Consider the following 24824-nt stretch of genomic DNA (forward strand, 5'->3'; position numbering starts at 1 on the left):
TTCTTTTCTTTTCTTTTCTTTTCTTTTCTTTTCTTTTCTTTTCTCATTTCTTTATTTTTTCCTTTTTTATTTTCCTTTTTTACTTTTTTTATTCTCTTTTCCTTTTCTTTCTTTCGGCAAATAAGTTGTCAGTCCCTGCTCTTGCTTTAAAGGATGTTTCTCTACTTACATGAGATGAACATATTCCCATTTACAGTGAAAGCAAAATTTTAACGTGTTCGAAAATAAAGTTTCATAATTATTTCATTTGCCAGKGACAGCATTTCAACAATGCTTTAGCAGTGTTAAAAAATGCCTCTTTTTGAGTGGTTTGCTTTTTTTTTTTATTAGCTCACTAACCACATTTATCCAAGAAACACCTGAATCAAAGAAATAAGAATTATGGATTCCAAGGAGTAAAGAGCCAGGGATTCAGTGCTTCGCAGTTAGACTGAGACTCTCAGTTCTAACTGTCAGTAAACATATTCCACCTTCAGATTATCRTGATTTATATAAGCACTCTCTGAGAACTATTTATTTCTGGAAATGCAGTCTCATGAACACTCAGAAATACCCTCAGAATCATTTCTAGATTGGATATTGGAAATAGACAAAAAATTGTCATTYTGAAGGAAAGTCATCCTACCTTTTRTACTCTGCAATATTATTTCTTCATTAATATTGCCTCAGGAATACTCTTTACCACAGTATGTATCATGTCTAATACTTGACTCCAATAGTTGTTGTCATCCCATTCTTCAGCAAGATATTAAATAAAATGAATTGCCCTTGGCACAATGACAACCAAGATAAATGTCAAAACTGCTTCATCCAAAACCAAATGTATCTAAGCATGCAAGCACAGTGTGTGCAATCTTTGTGGCACTAAATAATGTATTACCCAAAAATTTCAAACAACAAAATTGTAATTTTTGCATCCTCTCTCCAATACAAAATATGTACATATAAATATATATATATCTATATTAAAAAACAAACAAAAAAATAGTAAAAAAAAAAAAAATGTATCATGCTACCTTGGTTAAACAAAGCTTGTTTTGGTTTGAAAAGAGAAAATTTTACTCAAAAAATAGATAAATTCAAAAAAGACCCGGGGTTTGATTAATACCAAAACAAAAATAACAGAGAAGAATTTTAAATGGATAAAGCTGGTCACACACATTAGCTGTTGCAATTGCTTGTGGTATGCAAAACCTTCAGATTTCAGCTAAAATAAAACACTTTCAAAATATTTGTACCATCAAATTAGAAGAGATTTCAGACAGCAGAATAAATAGCAACATACAAAAAAAATCATAATATTTAAATCCTTAATAGATAAAATTTGAAACCTAAAGGCATAACAATTACAAAAAAACAAACAAACAAAAAACAAAAACAAAAAAAAACAACCACAAGACATCCTCCTGATCAATTATTGTTCCTATGAATGATGAAAAAGTACATGAAAGCCCAGCAGGAGAACAGCAGGTGATGACTATAATCTTCATCCTTCTGTATCTGTATAGTAAGTACAATTTTATCAGAGACATGAGTCCAGAGGCTAGGAAAAGAGAACGTTTTACCTCTGCAGTTCAAGCATTTGAAAATCCCTATGCTCTTCATATTTTGGCCTGCAGCACTAATCCTTCTGTCTTAGAGACGCCATTAAATTGCATTTCCTGTTTCAATCAAAACTAAAATATCATCCCTCAAGGATTATACTGAYGCCCATTCTACACTAATGGGGATCTAAAAAAAAATTTGAAGACATTTTTTTTTTTAGAAATGTTCATGTTTAAATTACACATTCTGAGTAAATACATCTGCCCATGTCTCTGCTTTGTCAATATAATCCCCCTGCCCCCCTCCCCCCCCCGAAAAATACTAGTTGCTAGGTAGGTTCTAAAAAGAAGACCTATTAAATATTAATGAGCCAAGTGAAGATAACCTCGTAATACTCATTTGAATCTAAAAATATATGAAAAGCTAGGAAGTTGTTATCTTCTATTTATCTAGGTAAAGAAAACTTTTCTTTTTGGTATCAGTGTGGTTTCTGATTATGGCAAATGTGGAAAGGACAAAAAAGTTGCTTTTTTCTCCATGTGTTACCAAACTCCTCGAAAAAAAACAGTGTATCTGTTACCCTTAAAGTTTATGCTCCATGAACGTAGCCCTAAATTGCTACAGTTTTCTAAACATGACTGTGAATCATTGGTCAAAATTTATCTCAGTGATCTGGAATAAAGAAGGATTCATGCTAAGTAGCTTTAGTTAATTTAAAGTTAAGTGCATAATCCAAATCAGCTTCCCATCTGCTCATGCTTCATGCCAGTGGAGGGATGCATATCCAGAAGATAATTCTATTTCCCATATAATAGATCTCAAACARTGAGAAAGAAATACTATTTGTTTCTCAGATCTTTTCCTACACACGCTTTACTGAGATCCTCACAGGAAGAAACAACCCTTGTTCTTTTTTAATTCAAGAGCTATTTTACAAGTAGCCAAACCGATATTAATGACTCAATCTGCTCGGAAAAAACAATAGCGCTAAGGAGAGAAGGTCTTGTTTTAATTTAACCCTTTAGCATTACCCTGTCAACAGAAAGTAGAAATAATGTGAGAGGAAATCATCTTTATACCTGTGGCAAGCACATACGAATTTTCACCCGGCTAAATACCCAGATTAAGTGGAAGTCAAGTCCCAAGCAATTTAACTTTTTTCTGCCCTTCATATTGATTTTGTCCACAGATAATCATCTACTTTCCTATGCATATGGGTYAAGCACAATTTAATTAAAAGCAAATTCAGATAACATATTAAAATAATTTTTATGCTTGCCTGCATGACAGACTGGTATGAAAGCTTCATTCAGCATAACAGGCAACATTTAATGTTTAAAAATTCAAAACTTTTTTAGCCTTTCTGCAGAAATTTGATSAAAATTTCTATACATTTTAAAACAGACAGCCAAATATTTCCTGCTGAGTCATCCATCTGTTTCAGGTAGCCTCTCAGACATTCATATCTAGCATAAGGAGCAGGAGTTTTCTGAAAACCTGGCCATCACAAGTGTAACTTTTACATTTACTCTTGGGATCTTCTCACTTTCTTTTGCTATGTTCCTTGCTCGCAGCTGATTACTAAGCTARTAATATTCAAATTCCCAGGTTCATATCCCATTTGACAACTTCTCTCCCWTTTATAAAAAGGTTACCTACGTGGTGCTTCTGCCTCTGTGCTTGAAAACCAAGCACAAATCTGTCCTGTCAGGTTACTGTGTGCATCTCTAAAGATGAAGACTCTCAGACCTGTGGCGTTTACTTCTCGTCCTCTTCAGTTCCACGGTGCTGCTGCTTCCAGCAGACCRCACGGATTGCCACCACAGGACTGCTCCACAACCCTGCTGAGGGAAAGCAGTCAGCACAGAACAAGCAGAGATGTGTTTTATGTGAAGGAAATTCCTGACTGAGGAGAGATCTGTTGTGAAACCAAGGAGGTGTCTGTGGAGCAGGTCCAGGTCCCAGAGAATGCAGCATTGATGGTGTGATGGAGATCTGTTACAGCTTGCCTAGGATGACATCTCTGCAGCTGGCTACGGACCATTGGAAGAAATCCCTTGATCAGAGCCCTTGGTCCAAATGAGGGATGGCCACATGGACATCTACTGAGCAGTAACACAATCCTCAAGCATCGTGGAAATGTCTTCAGAGCACTGCTTATGAATTCGTAGTGTGAACTTTAAAAGGCCCAACTAGGGAAATACTGTCTGACCAGCTGCTCAATGAGGAGGAAACAACAGTGAGTGGGATCACAGATATCAGTTTGGGTTGCAGTGACCAGGAAAAGATGAGATCAAGATTGGGAGGAAGGYAAAGAAGGTAAGATACGAACTTGGACTCTAAACTTCAGGACAGCAGATTTTGACATATTTAGAATATTGCTGGATTAATCCCTTGGAGAGTCCTACAAGGAGCATCCAGGAACACTAGCTGACTTTAAAAGAGAAATTATTTGGACCTCAGGAAAAAAAGCAGCCCTTCATGCGGGTAGACCAGGAATTTTAATCAAAGGCCAGAACAACTACAGAGTGAACTCAAATTCTAGAAAAAGAAGTGAAGACAAGGACAGAAAACAAAAGAAGATTGTAGAAGTATTGCTCATGATGTTAAGGATTAAAAGACCAAAACCTGATTAGAGCTGAAACTACTTAGGGACATAAGTGTAACAGCARGAGTTCTTACAAGTATATTAATATCAGAGGGTAATTAACAGAAAACACATACTGCTGAATGGGAGAGMCAGCTGACTGATGGATTACATGGAAAAGGCTGAGCTATTTAATGACATTTTCACCTTGGTCTTTGCAGTCAAAGCCTACTTTTCTACTTTTGCACATATCAGTCTTCCTTTGGAAGCAGGTATACAAGAGACCAAGAAGCTTGGGACAACTTAAAAATGTTGAACTTTGTATAGGATGCCACATCAAATTGGCCTCAAGGTGTCGAAGGTGCTGGCTGAAGTGAATGCAAGTTTACTATCATTTATTAAAAACCATGGTAATCAAGAAAGGTCCTCAACAATGGGAAAAAGGCAAATATTGTGTTTATGTTAAGAAGGAAGGGAGATCAAGGGAATTATAGAAAAAAAAGCAGCCGTAATTTTTACACTGGAAAGTTWAAAAATGGCATTCATTTAGAATTAATTTACAAATGCATACAGAAGACAAGGCAATCAGGAATAATACAGACAGATTTACCAGTGGCAATTCATGCTCTACCAGCCTTAAATGACTCCCATGATGAAACATGGATGGGATAAGTACAGGCATCCCTTCATTCAAACCTGCATTATGGCATAAAATGGAAACTTGGAAAGAAATTTCTGAATGTTAAGAAGAGTGACTGATGTAACGAATGACAAAAATTCAAGTCAGCAGGATCTGGGGAAATGTATGGATTTTGCCTAGAGATGCCTCATTATGCTGGACAGGCAGAAGGGCCAAGTTCTGCACTTAGGGTAGGGTAGGTGTAACCAAAGGAGAGTGAGTGGATGAGCTGCTAGGACCCACGCTCAAAGGACTTGAGAGTGACCACAAGGCCAGCAATGTGCTCAGCCCATCCTGAGCTGGATAAATGGTGTAGAACAGGCAGCAGAGGCTACAAGGAACCTAAAGGACGTGACTGACATGGGGAATGAGGTGAGCACATTTTAGCCTGGTAAACTTAATGCCATGTTTGAAGAAGCAGAGATAAACCCCTTGCAGAAACACCAAACTCTATAAAAGGGACAGTGGAAGAATCTTGAAGCGYAAGCTGGGTACATAAGGTTGTAAGTATTGAGAAATGTTTTTTCCTGATAAAATAACAGGATATCCATAGAAAGTGTGGATGAACCATCAGAGAAGCTCGGAAGTCAAAGCCTTGGTATCACCTCCAAAAAAAAAAAACCAGAACAGATTTTAACCAGAAAGACCTTATAACCAGCACTTTAATCATGATTTAGATTCATCTATCCTAACTGCAGAAGTTTGAGAGTTGGAAGGCAAAATGCTGTCTCATATTTAACCATTTATTAATTAATATTTTGGAGGCATCAGTTCCAGGAAAGTAATGTTCAGTGTGACCTCTCCTTTTCCATGTCACAACCTAGATCTTTAAGCTCTAGGTCTTATAAYGTATTTTCAGTTAATTTGTGACTGTAACTTTCAAAAACAATTTGAATTTTGCTACTTGTTTTTGTTTTATTTTTATAAAGATCTCTCTTTTGCTACTCTACATTTTATCATTCTTTGTTTACTCTCTTCTTTGCACACTTCATAAATAAATGAAGGAATTTTAAATCCTAATTAGGACTTGTGAAGTGTGAGCTAGGATCCTCTACAATGCCAGAAAAGTAAAATTTTGCTAAGTAGAAACAGATTAGTTACACAGTGATTTCATTCAGTTCAATTCCTTCAATTCAAAACATGAYATTGTTAGTTTAAATAGAACAAGGCCATAACCAGGCAGATGGAAATACTTCTCATCCATTTCAAGATATTCTAATTTAGCTTCTTCTTAGAAAATTCTGTTTAAACAGCCTATAGCAAAGACAGTGTCTTTAGCTAGCTTTTGCACACAAATACCAAGCATTTACTTATATATAAGATAAAATAAGTACAAGTTACTGAATGAACTGTGTTTACACAAGATTGTCCTGCAATATCTCCCTCTCAGTGAAAAAGAGAGGGCATATGATCAACAGAAACTAATTCCCAGCAGATTAATTAAGTTGATTTTATAATGTCACAGTGACAATAGTAGTTTGAAAATGGAGGATTGAGCTAAGCAGAGGTCTCTTTCAGCCAAATGAAAGCAGAGAGCATTACAGAGAAACTGGAGAAAAAACAAGCATTTGTTCTAATAATAGATGAAAAACAATTTTAAACCCAAATGTATTGTCCCATTTCATCAATAGTACTACAATTGTAACAGTGATACAACAGCAATAAATATTTTTCTCACTGAATTATAATAAATAAAAATTTACTCACTTTTGCAGCTACAACAACTTAAAACCATTTTTCTCTAGGAAAAAGATCTTATTATACAATTATTTTTCTACAACCAATTTATTACTGTAACAAAATCTGTTTAAATGGAAACAAATGATAGCCTAAATCAAATAAATTCCATTGCATTCCCCATTACATATACATTTTGGTTCATTCATAATCTTAGATGSTCTAACAATTTAATTTTCTAAAGCTTTAAATCCTATTGACTAGGTCTTCTAGTAAGATACATTTTAAGCATTAATCTCTCTAACAAAATAAAGTGTCAAAGTCTCCAATATAAATAATGGGTTTTTCATTTGCCCAGTTGCTGTCAATTYGGTGGAAGTACATAAAAACTCCAGTTATTCAAATGCAGATAATTCAAAGGGAGATTGTCCAATCAACACAGGGCTCAGACTTTCAAATTCTCAGCTTCTCATTCTGATTTTCCACATGGTTTCCATTCACAGCTCACAATGTAAATATATTTATTGGTAAAGGATATTTATTTCAGTGATAAAGTTAAGGAAATAAATAAACAGACCCATAAGCTTATTTTAAATAAAYATATCATCAGCACTAATCATAAGATTGCAGACTTTGTCAATTTGTGATGTTTTACTTCCTGAAACATTAATCTCTGCTTGATGTTAGTCTTCCCAATTACTACACATGCCTATTTAAATCTCAACCCTAAAACTCCATAGGTTTCTGAACTAATAAATATGTAAATTTTCAATAATGACACAATGTCCAGAACATCATCCCTTACCAGTCTTAAGGATTTTTTTTTTTTTATGCTTTTCATATGAACACTCTTGGCTGGTTTAGGTAATTTGTTTGTGCCTCTGTAAACAATACAGCATACATTGCAAAAGTAGAATTTTCTGCCCCCTGGTTTCATTTTATGAAACTAGAATACCTGGGCCACAAAAGCAGCTGACAGTGATCCAGGACATGCATGTAGAGATTCACCATGATACTCACCCTGACACCAGTGGGTCTTCACTGAGGCAAAATCAGCATCACTACATTCAGCAGCTCTCAATTCAGAATTTTGCTTTTCTTCTCACAGCCCATAAGTCACATAAACTTTCAGTATGTGCAATGTGTTGAGTGAAAGAGTTCCATAGCTTCCCTCCACATTGCTTAAATAAACACTTTTCTTTTAGTTTTGAGCTTCCCAGATTTCCCTACTACTGCACATTTGATGCCATTCATAATCTTGTCACTTTACTTCTCATTCACACATCTGTTGAGCAGAAAAATCATTGCCTGCTATCACCTCACTGACAGAATCTAATTCTACCATTTCATTTTTCTACCTTCTCTGAAGCTTTTATAGCTTGATTACATTTTTTTGTTTGTTTCCTTTCCAGATGAGGAMCTGGACATAGTATTTAAAACTTCTGCATATCATGCCTACTGCATGATTGATACAACTATCAATTGATTGATTCAATGATGTATTTAATGTTTTGATTGACCTTGCTGTGAGTTTGCTGTTTGGGTTTTTTTAAACTTTAAATTTAGTCTTAAGAAGCTTACAGTCCTTAGATTTTCTCTAAAAGTCTTCAGCTATCCAGAAGGATGCCTTGCCCTCAGTAGCCTCTGACACCCTGCTGATTAGCCGTGTGGTTTCCCTTTTGCTCTTTCTCAAGCCTTTCTAGCCAAGCAGAATGCATTTGTTCTCTGCCTTCAATAATACCTTAAATAGTCTCTCTGCCATCTGCCATGACTTAACCCTCTTAGTATTCCTTCCAGATTCTCCCAAACAGGAGCCCTTGTTTATAATTTTCTTTTCTGAAGTTGAGTCCAACTGTGGGGAGATTTCTTGGCTTCTTCGCAGCCTTGCAAGGATATTGAATCTAGAGAAAGAAGTAATTTGAACAATATTCCACCTGGCTTTTGCTTYTTCTCTCATCTTGCTTCTCATTCTCACATCTTCAACTGTCCAACCCATGAAGATAATTTAGTCTCAGCAGTCCCCTAAGGAATTTTACTGCAAAGTATCTGTCACTCTGCTCAATCTAATTTTCTCTGTGAGATCCAGTCTCAGTAACAACCCCCACACCTTCAGGGGACTTCCAGGGCAGAGTGATGCCCATCCTTCCTCCATCCCTCCTTACACAACAGCCAACCACTACCTTGTGGTGAGGTTTTACTAACATCATCATTGTCTTCCTATGTACCCACCACATCCCTGATCAAAGAAAAAAAAAATCTGTCCTTTGGGGATATTCCTGGCATGTGTCACTTGGGGCAACAGTGTCAGGAGAGGAACACTTTTTTAACATCCTGGTGATGTTTGTGACCAGATTTTTGTAGTCTTTTTCTTCCACTCCACGAAAGAGCCATTTTAGCACATCCCTGTATTTCCTCATGAATGATGGTGTTCCTTGTCTTTTAAAGAAATTCAGGTGCTGAAGGTACCTCTTGTAGACACRTGCAGAACTGTCAGCATTTTGTTTTGCTCACCTCATCATTTCAAGCTATTGTTTGCTTTGGGTGGCTTTTCAGGTGCCAGCTAATGAAACAAWGTGCTATTACTCTAGAACTATTTCTGCAGGCACTTCTTGTATGCATGACACAAAAACCTAYAAAAAGACCCATCAGTCACATGTAAAGTTGTCTTAGTTGAAAAAGTTCTGTTGGTCTTGTCATTATGCTTGGATGAACATAATCGAAATGAAAAAATCTTTTTGCTGTTTAATGAGACARTGTAATTGTCTCCTCTGGTTTTAAACGATGAAAAAAGCATTTCAGTGCGAATTATTTGCCAACAATTTCTGAAACCGTGTGTTGAAGTACTGTCTCATGGGAGTATCTGCACATTATACAGACAACATCTCAATTTATATCCAATGTTGAGTACTTATCTAAAGATTTAATTTAGATTTACAAAAATYAAGCAATCTGGATTTCTCCCAGTGACACTTGTAGTAAAATAAACATGATACATGACACGGCACCTGTGTGCACACATGCTGAAATTTACTTYCCAGCACGAAGTCCCAGTTAAGCATAACTAATATAACAGCATTAGACTGATGAAAACTATGGTTTGCAGTGTTATCTTCCAACTACATTTGTCRATTAAATTAGGCCTACATGTTGGTATATGTTCATTATTTTTGCATTGCACACATAATATAAAACCACTCCTGTGACCAGGTCATTATTTTTCATATCTCATATATTTTTTCTGAAGAAAACTGTGCATTGTTTCAGGTGGATTTTGTGCAATAAAAATTTTACACACAAGCTGATCTGGAACTCAGCATAGCAGAAAAGTATTTGCAAGTAGTAACAAATTATTCCACTGGATTTTTATTGGGTTATTTTCAAATACAGATGAATGCATTTTGTTCACAAAAATAAGAGCTTTGCCAAGTGTTATCATTAGGCAATAATGGAAGTGTTCAAATTCCCATTCTGAAATTTTCTTATTGTTTCAGTACTTTTATCTCTTCCCTAAACAACTGAATACTTGTTTCAAAGAACAAGCTTTCCAATTTTAAAATATAGACTATCCAAAAAGGGAGGAAAACCAAGCCCATGCCAGTTGTGTGTCCAAATAAGGTATTCTAATGACACAGAAATGACACCACAGTAAGAACATTACAACCCACCCAAAAGCTAAAATGCGTGTGAACAAAACACAGCCATCATTCTTTAACAAATACAAAGGTTTCATTTATCCATTGCACCAAAGGTAATTGACCACTAACTTTCATAAAAAGAGTCAAATCATAAGATCATCCCAAGTTTTGCCAAATGAAGGAGTCTTACATAAACTTATTTAATTTTCTGATTTCCTGRCAAACTTCATAAGCTGTTTATGGCTTCAGAGTCATAAGTAAAGACAGAGCTCAGGTTTTTCACCAAAAAATACAGTCACATGAGCATCTTTTGCAGTGACAGGACTTGTGGCACTTACTTGAGCAGAGCTGGCATTTCATTCATGAGCAGGTAAGGGTGCCATGCGTGCACACACACACRAACATACACGCAGAACACTTGTTAGCACATTAGAGCAGAGCAACACACTTGTAAGATATCTGCCCTTCACAAAGTTAACCCCAGATTTTAATTTTATTAACTTTTGTTATTGAAAGGTATTTTTTTCTGTTAGTGACCACTTAAATGGTTCCCTAAAGCAATGAACTGAAAGAAAAGTCTATTCAACTTTATAAATCAGATACATATAACTGGATTTAAGATTAATGATTTAAATGAACTGGGGACCAAATGCACTACATTTCTCTTAAAATTACACATAGGCTACTGGACTAAAAAAAAAATTTTTTTTACTCAAAACAGCCCTAGCACTGAAGTGTTCAATAACAACAACAAAACACTGCATTAGATGGGTAACAATGACTGTTCTTCACTGTAAAGTGTTGATTGTTCTAAGAAACAACCTCTTGCTGTGTAGATTTTCAAATTATGAGCAAATAGTATCAAATTAATGGTCTTGTCAGTATGCCAAAACAAACAAAACACCAAACAAAAACCCTAGCACACACACACCCCAGAAAAACCCAACCCCCCGAATGACTAAATCAGTTTTAAAGTAAAATGAGACAGCTGGCAAAAGGTTTCTGTATAATTTGGAAAACCACCATTATTAGACTACATTCATTTCATTCTTAAACATCCAAATGTTCACTTACTAAAACTCACYGATAATAAAAACCCTATCCCATTATATATTTAATTTCTTCCTGTGGATATTAAAATAAACTATGTTCTGAAATTAAGAGTTAAAATACCTCCTTTTGTTTTCCATACATATTTGCCTATATAAATATACTTCATCATTTTACAAATTACACTATTTATATTAAAGCTTTCATTCAGCAAATCATTACAGCTTAACAAGAACAAACAATTCCTGTGTTTTGGTTCTGTCCTTAAATCACTTTTGGAGATAATGAAAACCAGCCAAAATGAGTGACTGCAAATAACACAAACAACACATTTATTTAGAAAAATAAACTGAAAATGTTGCTTATTTGTTAGATTTCTCCATGAAGTATAGACAAATGGCTAGAAAAATTTTATGTCAAGTACATATTACAAATGACTTCTTTAGCAGTAAATGGGACTAAAATGTCAATGTTCAATAGGAACATTTTCTGATGTATAATTCAATAGACTAAAATTTTCAGCTGCTAATATGATAAAAAAAAATGGATGCTATTAAAAAAGATTATATCCCCTTTTTAAATACACCTTACCATGTTGCTGCTTTTTTCATATATATACATATGTATATATGTATGTATATGCACGTATTTATTTCATCCTAAGAAAGGACCATAGTCCTTTCTGTGAAGAGATCCCCATAGTGAAAGAGAGCATAAATGTCTTTCTTCAGTTCTAACTTTTTAATTCCTTTTGGAGCCCTGGCAAAGTATAGCTTGTTGTGGTGAAAAATCTCCTGGGGCCATCTGTGCAAATGGTGGCACAYATCATTACCCTGAATGGAGGGGACAGTGCAAATATTAGAAGTGCATCGAGATGCAATCTCTAGGAGTGGAACTTCCTCAAAGTTGGGTGGAGGACAGGAGACAGCATCCTTTCAGGTGACTGAACTTCACTTATGCCCTGTTCCTGTATGGCTTTGAATATATACAAGGGATGACAGAGGTCTTCTTCCCCTCAGACAGTAACATTCCTCTGTTATGATAAATGTATTCACTTTCTGAAATCACATGAGTGCTTTGCTTCTCCTTTTGGCTACATATTGAAATATTTGTGGATGCTGGCTGTACCCATAAAAAACTCGTTGTTTGGTACTCTGGTTGCTCAGCACAGAACTCGGGTGTCAGGCTTGGAGACAGCGGTTTCTGCATTGGGGCAAGACATTTAGTTCTCTTATCCTTCTTTCCCACTGAATGGAATTTAAGGCTGTGGCTTTTGCCAGGACTCAGCTTGTAGCTGTCAGATCTGAAAAAGATGGTTCAATGCAGATTACACCAGTGATCAGCTGGGCTCTGACTTGAAGGGTTTTTCCATTCTCCACTAAGGGTCAGGTTCCTGGTCACTTCTCAGATCTGGCCTGCAAGAAGTCACAATGATGAATCTGATATGCAAGAAATTAATTGACGTGCCTCCAAATATAGATATTCCTTCAAGCCTGAAGGTGCTGTTAAAAAGAAAAGAAGGGCAAAGTTATCAAAATGTTACTTTAAATAGACAAGTTAATAAACAAAATATAATTTTGAATTATCATTCCATATTTCATGTAWGCAGGAGTTAAAAATAAAGAATGGTATTTAGAAACTTGATCTTTTGTGGCTGTACTTTATTATGAATACAAGCCTTCATTCTCTGCTGGGGTAAATGGGTTTAACTTCAATTGTGTCTTTGAAATGACATTATTTACACCCTCTATGAAGTCTGGACTCTAATACTTGTTCATAAATTAAATAGAAATTGAACTCAGCAGACGTTTCCCACCTGACAAGTAAGTTTCCCAATCTTTAAAATACTACATAAAATCCTGAATAGGGTCTTTACTTCACATTCCTTTTTGTGAAACTGTTTCAATTTGCATAAAACACTAATAATTCTGCAATTTAATGCTGAAGTTCACTGATTTACTGAGTTTTCCTAACTTGATTTATTAGGCAAGACAAAGCAGCAGCATTAACAAAAGAAATCTTAGAATACTTACCTGTTRGTACCTAGGACCCTAATTTGGGTTAAAGGATTAAATTCACACCTGAGGAAAAGAATGACAACTTCCTCATCCAGTTCTGGTGATCTACACCCAGAGGTACATAATTCAAGGAGGAGGAAGATCATTTCTATGCAATTAGTTTTGTGAATCTAGCCCTTCATTCACATCACCTGTTWTTTCATGTTGACTTGAATGATTTAGGTTGATATAGATTGTCAAGGGGTAGGATGAATTTCACTGTCAAACAAAAAAAAAGGGAATCTGAATTTGGTGTAATGTAAATCCTTTTCTTTTTTTCCCCCACCACTAAATAAAAATATTAAATATTTAGGGAAACTTRTTTAACTCTCAGAATTGTTACAGTGGCCCAACAGTCTGGCAAACATGGTATAAATCTGTGATCCAATGGCTTGGCKCAAAACCTTCTTCCTAGCCAATTATTCAGGGTTTGGCTCACATTGTGAATGAAAAAGAAGAGTATTCTAAACATCTGTTAGTAGCTTCTCTCTAAACTGAAGACAGTCTTCATATCACTAGAAACACATAACATTTTCTCAGTTGTCACTGTTTCAGGAGGTAATTACATTTGGGCTAATGATTCGTGTATGCTATTACCTCATAAAAATAACCCCAAAAAAGATAGTATTAACCTTGAATGCAGCTTAAGACTCAGGAATCAGGATGAATTATATTCATATTCAGGATGAATATGGTACAACTAACATACATTTAAAAGTAATAATGATAACTAATACAACAGTCACAACAATATTCACAAAAGAGATAATGCAAATAGTATTTGCTGCCAGAAAACAATTGTTCCTCTAACTTATATTCTGAATACAGTAAAATGCTGAGCAGGTGTAGACATGAAGAGAAATATGATTTTTTTCTTTTCCTCTGTGTTGCAATTCAAAAGCATAGACAATATCATGATGTTGGTGTTTAATCCCAGTCATCAACTAAGTAACATGCAACTGCTCAATCACTCCTCACCTAACAGTGGGCTAGGGAGGAGAACTAGGAAAAAAAGGAAAAACTCCAGTAAAATACAAAATTATAATAGTAATAATAAAAAAAAAAAAAAAAACTGTAACAAAAGTGAGAATAAAAAAAAAAAAAAAAAAAAAAAAAACAAAAAAAAAAAAAAAAAAAAAAAAAAGAGAAACCCCATGAAAGAAGGGGGGTTACAATTCAGTTGCTCACCACCTGCTGACCGTCGTCCAGTCTGTCCTCAAGCCACGATCAGCATTTCCTACCCMACTTTCCCCAGTTTATCGGACACGAGTTTATGGTATGGGATATCCCTTTAGCCCTGGTTATGCTCCTTCATGGTGGCTTATGCACTTCCTCACTGGCAAGGCAGTGGAAGCTGAAAAGTCCTTGACTTAGGATAAGCACAACTTGGCAACAAGTGAAACACCACTGTATGAAACAACATTACTCTCAGACCAAATATGAAACACTGCTAAGGAGAAAATTAACTCTATCTCAACCAAACCCAGGATGACCACTCACAAAACCAGGAAGTGATTTATTTCAAATGYACCTGAATTTCTCTCATTGAGCTGGAGACACAACCCACACAACCAGATTCATTCCAAGACRTACAACCCAATTCATTCCAAGACATATAACCATGTGACAACCACCCTTATTTCATTCTACCAGAGAAAAGACTGCCTTTTCTTCTTTATAATATCTGTGCTAAAGAGTAAAAACTATGAAAATATTTTGCACCTTTTCACATTAATATACAATTTCTTCAAGTTATAAATGATGGTTAAGCTTGCTCAGTGGAAAATTCATTAGGTAGCAATGCCAAAAATCCATAATTTCAAACCATTATTGTATAGATGAAGAAGTCAGCAGCAAGAGAAAAAACCTGTAATAAAAAAGTGCCTACTAATTACAGATTCTTATCCTGAACTGCCTAGTTCTTAATCCTATAGTCTGCATTATTTTCGAGAGCAAGGCTGTACAGTCAGATCTCTCTGTTTAATTCATCATTATAAAACCCCTTGGTTACACCATACCTTGTCAATAAACTCATAGTGAAAAGACCCTGACCTTATTAGAGTCATTATTACGGAGCTAGGGCTCGGACAATTTACAGGAGATTGTTTTGTTCACTCACATCCCTTCTCCATTTCAGTGCTTTGGCAGTATCACCATGTCATTCTCTTCCTCCTACAACACCAGTATTTCGTCCCCAAAAGCCAGATAATCAAAGAAACCAATGTCACTGTTCTCCCCATTCTAAACCAGATAACTACTCTCCTGCAATGAAACAAAAATTTTACTTCTCTGCATGTATTACCTGAAAACCATCCATGTCCTTCTGTTCTGTTTTTGTTCCTTTTGTTTTTCCTTTTTGTTCCTTTTGTTTTTCATCGGCTTCTTAAGAAACTGAGAGTGAGTCTAGTCCCATCTACAATGACATCCTGTTTCTCATCATGGCCATGACCATACTGTCTCTGGACAAATTCCTATACAGAACCCTRCATATGGGATATTTTTAGGAAAAAGGTGTCTCAGGGAAGCAGCCTTTCAACCTCAACCTATTGAAAGGCTATGCCATTCTCATATTCAGCGAAACCACTGCATTTATTGGTCTTTATTTAAAGACCAGCAGATGCAGGGGCGTGATGGGAATACCCCAAGAAAAKGATGCAGAAGGCATCATCAACTTCGAACTGATATGTGCGGTGATGACTGGCAATGATCACAGAAAGGAACATTTTCCRGGAAGGTTTTTATTCTGGGTCTAGTGCCTTTTATAAAGAAAAAGGAGAGAACAACTAGGGAATGCACTTCACATTCAATTGAGGGAGATTTACTTCATTTACACTAAGCCATGTAATTTCCACATCACTTTATGAGTCTGGTAAAAGCACCTGAAAGACTTGCCTAAATAAAAGCTTCATTATCTGGGCTATTTTAGCCAAGACAGTATAATTTGGACATACGTAATTACCTTTCTTAAGTACACTGCAAATCAGAGCACATGTCAAGCTATTAGTTATACTCACATATTTAGGAGTGCAACAAAAGTACTTACAAAAAAATCATATAGTAATAAATCTTCTTAAACATAGTAAAATTATCTTCTATGTATAGTTTAACACTAATGGCATCTGTTGTCTGCTGTATAAAATACTTACTTATACCTGAAAGATCAGAAATATTTACATTCAGACATAGACAATTTTAATTATATTATCTTAAGCTTTTTACTCTTTTAGATAAGATTATGATAAATCCCTCAATAGAAAAAATAATTACTGCAAACAAAAGGAATGCTTCGCTAAAGCTTTCAGGATTTTTGCAAGCTTCTGTGGTCCAAGAAATCCCCATCACGATTCCTGTTGAGATGTTTTTCTCTGTAAAAACTGAAACACGTAAATGTAAACAACACAGAATTTTACAAATGCATCACCATACTTTTTTGTAGTTATTCCTTAATTTTCCTCAGAACCTTCAGAAAATATATTTTTGAAGTTATGTTCTATATATATATATATATATTATTTATGTGATTGCCCATCCTATTGTATGAAACCATAAATAATTTATTTGAACACAAGGAAATAAGAATTCCCAATTTTTTATTGGAGTTTTTTCTTCCAAAGCTTCAGAAGAGATTGCAAATGGCAGAAAAATTGAAAATATTTACACATTACAAATGAAATGTTCACATTTTCCTTTTTCTCTTCACACTCTACAATTCATTTATGCATTGACAGCATGTATTAGTTTCTACAATAGTATCCTTGTGATCTCGCTAGCCTCTCCTAGCAACACTTCCTTAATGGGATTATGAAGTACTTTGTCGTGCCAATTTTGCTATCTCCAGAGCTTTCCCTATTTATAGTTCTGTAAAGATAATCCCGAATAGAAACCTGTAAATTATGTCAGACAGTATATGATGAAAATATTCACTATAGTCATCCAACTGAACTCAAGCTGTTTAAGGAGTGTATTTGTAGATGTTTACTATCTTTGTCTGCTCGCACAATGAAATGAAGATCACCAGAATCTTGGCTCTGAGAGCTACCATAATTTTTTCATAGTGAAAAGCACACAGTCAGTGTCAGAGACAGCGTGCTTATCAATAGATGAAACTCATAAAGTCTCCTGCTTGTTACTTATGAACTATTGGCCAAATTAGGGTGGTGCTTGCCCCAATTAAGTCACAGACAATTTAGATTGGAGAGAAGTAATTTGGAGCACCTACAGCATGTGRTTCAGCCTTTTTTTCTATTGATTCCACTAATTTCCAATACAGCTGATATCTAAGCAACCAAGGTTACCAGGTGACAGATACCAGGTATCTTAGATCACAGGAGTCAATAGCTTACAGTAGGAGTTGCCATGATGAATGCAAAAGAATGTCAAAACTTCACCAAAAAGAAACACTAAAACGGAAAAGAATCACACTGGGAAGAGTCCTAATGATATGTTGTGGAAACYCTGACAGTCTTGTTCACTGGATAGAAGCACCTCACCTCTCAAGGGAAGTACACCTAAATTTTGAATAGTAAGCATAGCATGCAGAGAAAGCAAATATAAATTAGCATTTTTAGAATTCCTCAGACATATTTTTGGCAAAGACAATACATTTCTGTTTACCATTTTCAAATTTTAGAAATATTTGTATTGGGTCATTTTTCTTGACACAAAAGAATTTGYCTATTTGGTCCCTTAGGTGTTGGAAAAACTGTTCTGCTGATACTGTAACACGTGTTTTAAGAAAGAATTGGTTATGCCAAGTGTGAATACATTCCTAGGAAGATTATTTATTTTCTCAAGATTTTTTGCATATGTTATGATGCATCTTTTATGAGAAGAGTACTCACAAATATTTCTGGGAAGGTGTTTATGATTCATTTTGTTTCTTGGATATATGTTTACTAGCTCCCAGAAAATTATTTTCTCAAAAGATTATCTCATGCTTAATTAACGTGCATAGAAAAGGCAAGAAATTATCAATAAGATGAAATCAGCTGTTTCTTCGTATTGGTGTATAAAATTTGAACAATGCATTTCACTTCAAAGTAAGAATCTACAGCTTGTCCCAATATTTATTTGCAGATAGGCTTCTATCTAGGCTTAAAAAGCAAGTTGRAATACCCACAGATGCCTGCTTATCAATTGCAATAGAATATATATACAGGTATGTAAATATAAACATATATGGACACTTCTGCATTATTTCTGCATCTTGTGTATGTGTCTACATACAATGTACATATAGATATATTAATTTTCTCTYTCTTCTACTCATTTGGGCTAGATGCAGGACAGACCTTGGGCAATATCCAGYGGATTGCAGCCAGTCAGACTGTACTTTGCAAGGTCACATCCACAACCACAGCTCAAGGGGCCACTACAGTGGTACCATGTGGGAACTGGACCCAATACGTCTCTCTATACAGGAGCAGTCACAGTTCAGCTTAGTTTTATCCCTAGGAGATAGATCCTAATGATACTATGGAAATCAGTGTGAACTGACAAACACTTTACTGTCTGATGGTGGTTCTTTACCAGGAGACATAAATTTTTTAGCTGTAAGTTCATTTAGCATGAAAAGTACTTGAGCACTATTTTATGAGGGGTTATTGAAATAGTTTGTACCAAGTGCTCAATAGACAATGATGAAACCATAAACGCAGTTTTGCACATGAGGCACTTCACGCAACAAAWGAAAATTTGGCTGCATTTCTGGTTTGGTTGCAGATTTTTTTGATGTCCAAGTAATAATTTTAATCATCATGTTACAAGTTAATGTGTTTTTTCACTCTGTCCTTTTCAAGCTCTACAGATTTCTGTTTATTTTCAGAAGTAGAAATACTCTGAAATATTGAACCTACAAGTCAAAACACTAAAAGAAAAAATGGTTTTGATGCTTGTTGAGGGCGGGCTGCAGTCTTGAAACAAATAAACTCTACATTGCTAGTGGTGAACAAAAATTTGTTTCTTCAGCATCCTTCTGTGAGTATAGAGGGATGCAGATGAATGGCTATGTAAAGCAGAGCCCTACTGCTGCTTTCCCAAATTAAGGCTGTGTACCTGAGATGATCCAAGAGAATTTTCTATGGTAATATGGTCTAGGGAACCTGCCTATTCTTATTGTATTTTTTTAACATAAGAGCTAGCTAATATGTGATATTATTTTCATCTTTCTGCCCTTATTTTTGCCCTCCTTTTCGTGCTGAGTCAAAGCAAATTTTCTTAATTAGTTTGAATGCATATCTGTGTCAAATAGAGGTAGAACAAAGATTAGTAAAAGAAAGAGATGCAAAAGACAGCTAAGTCTAACGTAAGCAACATTTTATTTCTAATGACTAGTGAAACATAGCTGGTAATACACTTGGGGATTTGGTTACAAAATTTGTCTATCTAATCTAGCAAAGACAATCTCAGAGGAATCAAATATTGAAACAAAAATATTAAGATGAAGTAGGTTTGCATTTGCAATTATTGCCAAAATCAGTAACATCCAGTATCTTGTGCTGGGAAGTTTCTCATCAGGGCTGCACCTATTACCTCTTTAATTAATCTGAGGACTTTGCCATGACTGCCTTCCAGTTCTTGCCAGAAAACGAAAGAGATGAAAGGCCTGGCATGTAAGAAGAGACACCAGCACCCCATACTCCATATGTGTCAGAATCTTTTCTGTAAAAATTCAAATTTCCTGTGGCTGACTTTTAAAACATCCAATTCATGAAGCTGGCTATGTAACAGAAAACAGGATGATAATACTGTGAGCCTAGACTCAATGAATAAAAATAAATTACTTTGCTATAGAGCATAATTTACATGACAAAGGAAAAAACCTTTTATCAGTGAGTGAATGGGACATTAGTACCATTACAACAGAAAGTTCACATGGAATACTTAAATGCTTTAAAGGATTAGCATCTGCTATTATTTAAAATTTTTTATGTTTTAATTTTTAGAGTTTAGAGGGTTTTGTATAATTACATGTCTTAAAGTGACCTGTGAATGGTTTGAAAATCATTCTCCCTGGAGTATATCTTCCGGYTGACAGGTGTAACCTTTTCTCATTCAGCCCGAAGCTAGGAAGGATAGATGATAAGTGAGCTGGCAGCCCTCCGCCTCCTTATTTTTCAAAAAAAAAACCAAACTATATGGGTGAAAAGAGACATGTAGGAGACAATGTAACTATCAATATTTCTGGCTTCTTTTTTTTTTGACATTTACTCATTTTTCATCTATTTCAAATTACTCAAGCAATCTAGCAGCCTTGTAGGATTAGGCCTACTTTGCAATCCAAAAGGACTTAAAAGACATCAGAAAAAAATCCATAAATTCTTTGATGCAGTTTTTCTGCAGTTTGCCTGTTGAGGGATGAAATAATTTATGATTCTAGCGAACAACATGATGCTCATTACCATGTGCTTTACAGGATTTACTTTTTCCTTTATCATTTGGCACAAATATTTTGCCGCACAAGATAAAGTATTAATTGCACTGACTCTAGATATATAGAGATTACTGAAATTACATTATCCTGTTCTCCCTAAACATGCCAATGTGACTAAAGGCTCACAGTGATTCATTATTATTATTAGTCATTATTATTCTGGTTAGTCAACATACTTTTCTTTACAAAAGAAAAGGGGTTTCTGTGATATTGCTGGACACTGGGATGTTCTGTCTTTGTTGCTAGGAATTTTTGTCTACTAGAAATTAYTGAGTAGCTTACAGCTGAATCTTGGGCAGAAACCTATAAATGCAGAGTTTACAGTAAGTCCTCATGCTTTAACAGGCTATTGGAAGACTTCCCACCCAGCAACCACAGCCCTTTTCCAGCACAAGGTAGAGTAGAAAGGGTTGCATCAACTGCTTGAGCCTTTCTGCATTGTGAAAGGAAAATACTGAAACTGCTACAAATTCAMTTACCAACACTTTACCAGCTCCTTCCTGGAGCTCCCAAGGAAACCATGGTATCAGGAAAAAACTGAATGGAAACCACAACTGATAATGACTATGTCAGATTGGAAAATGAAAAGAAATCTAGAAATTATTGGTATCATTGTATGCCCTGTACTTTCAGCAACAGTATGCTATAGATCTCTCTATAAAAGTGATCAACCTGGCATGATATTTACATTGAAGACATTTGAAAGTCTTCTTATGGAAAGAACTATGTATTTTCTGGGACTATTAACCTTGGAAAGAGCTCTAATTTTTGATTACTCTGCCAGAATGTATATACTTTCAGGATTATAAAAATAAATACWGGAGTTTATTACTTTTGCAAATATACAATGAGTCAATGTAAACTTTCCCTTTAAGGGGTCATCTTTTGTTTCAACAGCTTTTGCAAATACCTGTATATAAAACAAGAGATGATCCTGTGCATCCTCTCTTAAAATCTATTTATTAGCTTTCTTAACCACCACTCCAAACACAACAAAACATATGCAACTGACATTAAAAAGGCAGAAATAGCAGTTTATCAGAAATATCAGTGTTTATATTCTTCTTAGACATTCAGAATTATGCCTTTTAATTTATTTTGAGCAAACCTAGAAATGTGTTTCCAGACCTCTGTTATGTAGGTGTGATACAATATTATCTTATAGTGTTATGCTTCATGTGACAGGAGCAAAAGAGGAAGGAAAGACTGCTGAATCCATAATTTGGATAATTCCCTCTGTTCCAGTCATAATGCACTCTGTTTTGGTTTAGTGGTGTGCTTGGTTTTTTTGGTGGTTTTTGTTAGTTTTTATGCATGTTTGTGCGCGTGTGCGCACGCATGCACAAAGAACTGTGGACAGTACAATRGAGAGGGCAATTATTTACTAGAAATTCTTACCTGGTTAAAATAATAATGAAATATAAAATGGCTTAGTGTTTCTCCTGAAAACTGAAGAAGAGAAGGTGCAGCTTTGACCTGACAAAACGTTCTTCTGCAATTAATATTGAAAAAATGTATTATTCCTTACTAWCACTTCCCCTTTTAAGTTATCTCAGTGCCTCTTAAAGCCTAAGAGAGCATCTAAGTAAGAGCAATACAAGAACTTGTAAGTGAAAAAAACTTACCTAAACAGTTGCTTTTATGTCCACTCCTTGTATTTTGTAGCTACAAATATGTCCTGCATAATAAACGGAATCATCTGTATCAATAATTGGAATGACATACCTACTGCTTGCAAAGAAACACTGAACTTTCAGAATACATTCCCTAGTTATTAAAAAAGCCTCAATGTGCAAGCACTGGAAGGAAAGATACTAAATTTACTTTTGTAAACTCTTTTACCTGTGCCATAGTGATTTTCCAATATGAAAATAAGGAAGCAGAAAACCAGGAAGAAACATAAGAAGCTATTAGCACATGAGTATATAAATCACTGCACTAACCACAACTGTTATTCAGCAATCAGCTGAAAGCTCAGTGATGATGCAAGAAAATCTTCACATATCAAAATCTTCACCATATCAAAACTGCAAAATATATGATGGACAAATGACAAGCTGACAGCTCACTTCTGAAAAGCCTTTTTCCCCCACCACCACCAGACTCCATTTTGAGTGAAGTCTTACCACTCCTCCCACCAACACAGAGTGTGTGCTGAACAGTAAATTGCTAGCTACATACTCCTGAAATCTTCTATTAAAAGTCTCAGGCACCAAATTCTATTTTAGGGAATGTCTAAACTTATTCCAGGAGAGAGCAGTTGAAAAGACATTCAGCTGCCTTTGCTGCTGCGATGAGTGTCAGGAAACTCTACTCATCCACAAGAGAACATGGCTTTACTTAAAAGGGTTGGGGGAAGAGAAGTGAAGAGTGAAAAGACTTCACCTCCTCTACATAACGTGAGARGTCAGCTTCTGGTGTGGGATCTGTGAAGGAAGGACACGAAGACAGAATGTGGTGAGGATTTTTCCCTGCTGTTTATGGTTGTTGAGGAAGCAGGAGAGCTGGCACGAAGCATGACCTGGCTGGTAACCGTGTTTACAGAAGCAGCCAATTGGGGTTTAAAGGAGATCTGATGGGAAATTGTAGCAGAGGATTAGGAGGTGATGTCCCAAAAGAGTGCCYTAGGCAGTGCATATGTAACTGCTGGACACACTGGAGAGGGTGTGTTTGTGCAGGATGCAAAAAAGAAATTCACTCCTTCCTTCGGCATAGGATACAGTAGGTGAAAAAAAGGTTACTCTGTCCTCTCAGCATGATACTCACATTGCTTTTCCAAAACCCAACCATCATCTCATATTCTCTCTTCTTTTGCAGCACCTTCCTCTACCAAATTCTCAGGGAAGCCATGCTGCTACATACAGAAACACAGAGTATGCTCCAGACACAGGGAAGCTGTGAGTTCAAAATGCCTCAGGCAAGGGAAGCAAGTCAATTTGGATTTCTCTTATCGCTAGCAACAGAGGGCAAAAGAAAGGCAGTCTATAAACACCATCTCCTTCTCCAGCAATTTGTAAACCTAGCACATCTGTCCCATGCTTTATTTATGAGTGAATGAAAAACAATTGGATTTGTGTCAGATAGAATATCTAAATGCTGAAAGGAATGACAGATTTCAGTTTTTCATTTGGACATACAAATACATAGACCATGTTTTACTTTCACTGTGAATCAAAATACACTGGCTTTCCTTAGAGTTAAAATTAAAAGGATGGATACAAACAAACCCTCTGGCCCTGCTGGCTTGCATTACTTGAAACAATGCCGCCTCAGATGGTGAAAATATTGGAAAACTAAAACTGCCACTTTTTCTTTTTGATGACTTGAACTCTAAGACCATTACTGTATTAACTATATTTCTCATGTTTCTAATTTCAAGAGAAATATCACCATAGAGCTACAGATAGCAACCAAAAAAGTGAATCTTCTATGTTGCCTGTGGGATGAAGTTAAATTATACACTAGTTACAAAAGGGAATTACATGGTATGCAAGGATTTTCTACCGTAGAGATTAGAGGTGAATAATTCTTTCAAGGTATTATTCTCCTTCTTTTACCCTAAAAATAGCTCCCATAAATAAGAAAGTTCAAAAATGGCAAACTGTGCTAGAGTTAGCTGAACTGATAAGGATGCACCAGCAGTAGCTAAAATGTGCTTTGTGCTTTAGAAGTTTTAATTGAAATACAAGTCCTCTGCTGTTCAGATAGYAAGTATTTAATAAATTAATGTATATAAGCAACTAGTAATATTTTTATTGCAGCTGTCCATAGGAGCAGTACAAAAACTAAGTTGGAAGATGTTATCTCAACTTTTTTCCCTTTAAAAAATAGGCAATCAGAAAAAAATAACATAAAGTTTTTGCAGAAGGGTCAATATGCTGTCTGGATCTAGATTCAGACAGTAACAGAAAATTCTCTCTCAGAAAATCACAAGATTAAACAGATAACACCCCTTTGTTTAATAGGATTTTGAAATAAGGGCCTGCTAACTGAGATGGAATTAGAAAGAAAATCCAAGGACCTTGTTTATATYTTCTGTATTCAGTAAAACATAATTCCTGTTGTTGATTTCTGTAGTACTCTGKACACTAATGATGATTAACAAAACTTTAATTTTGCATATAATTTCCCAGCAATTGTAAAAAACATGTTTTAAAATGCC

The 24824-nt window shown here is 35.6% G+C and overlaps 1 protein-coding gene across 2 annotated transcripts in view; it reads right to left on the reverse strand.

Moving 5' to 3' along the window:
• Positions 1–9450: 9450 nt before the first annotated feature.
• The window catches only part of PRR16 (proline rich 16), a 138476-nt gene continuing 123102 nt past the window's right edge, over positions 9451–24824 (reverse strand). For both annotated transcript variants that reach the window (XR_008965729.1, XM_057372141.1), the window contains exon 3: positions 9451–12675. The gene's annotated coding sequence lies outside the window, so the exon portion shown is untranslated. The remainder of the gene's footprint in view (positions 12676–24824) is intronic.

The sequence above is a fragment of the Malurus melanocephalus genome, unplaced genomic scaffold (assembly GCF_030028575.1).
Source record: "Malurus melanocephalus ecotype Western Australia unplaced genomic scaffold, MMel_1.1 scaffold_7, whole genome shotgun sequence".
NCBI classification, from domain to species: Eukaryota; Metazoa; Chordata; class Aves; order Passeriformes; family Maluridae; genus Malurus; species Malurus melanocephalus.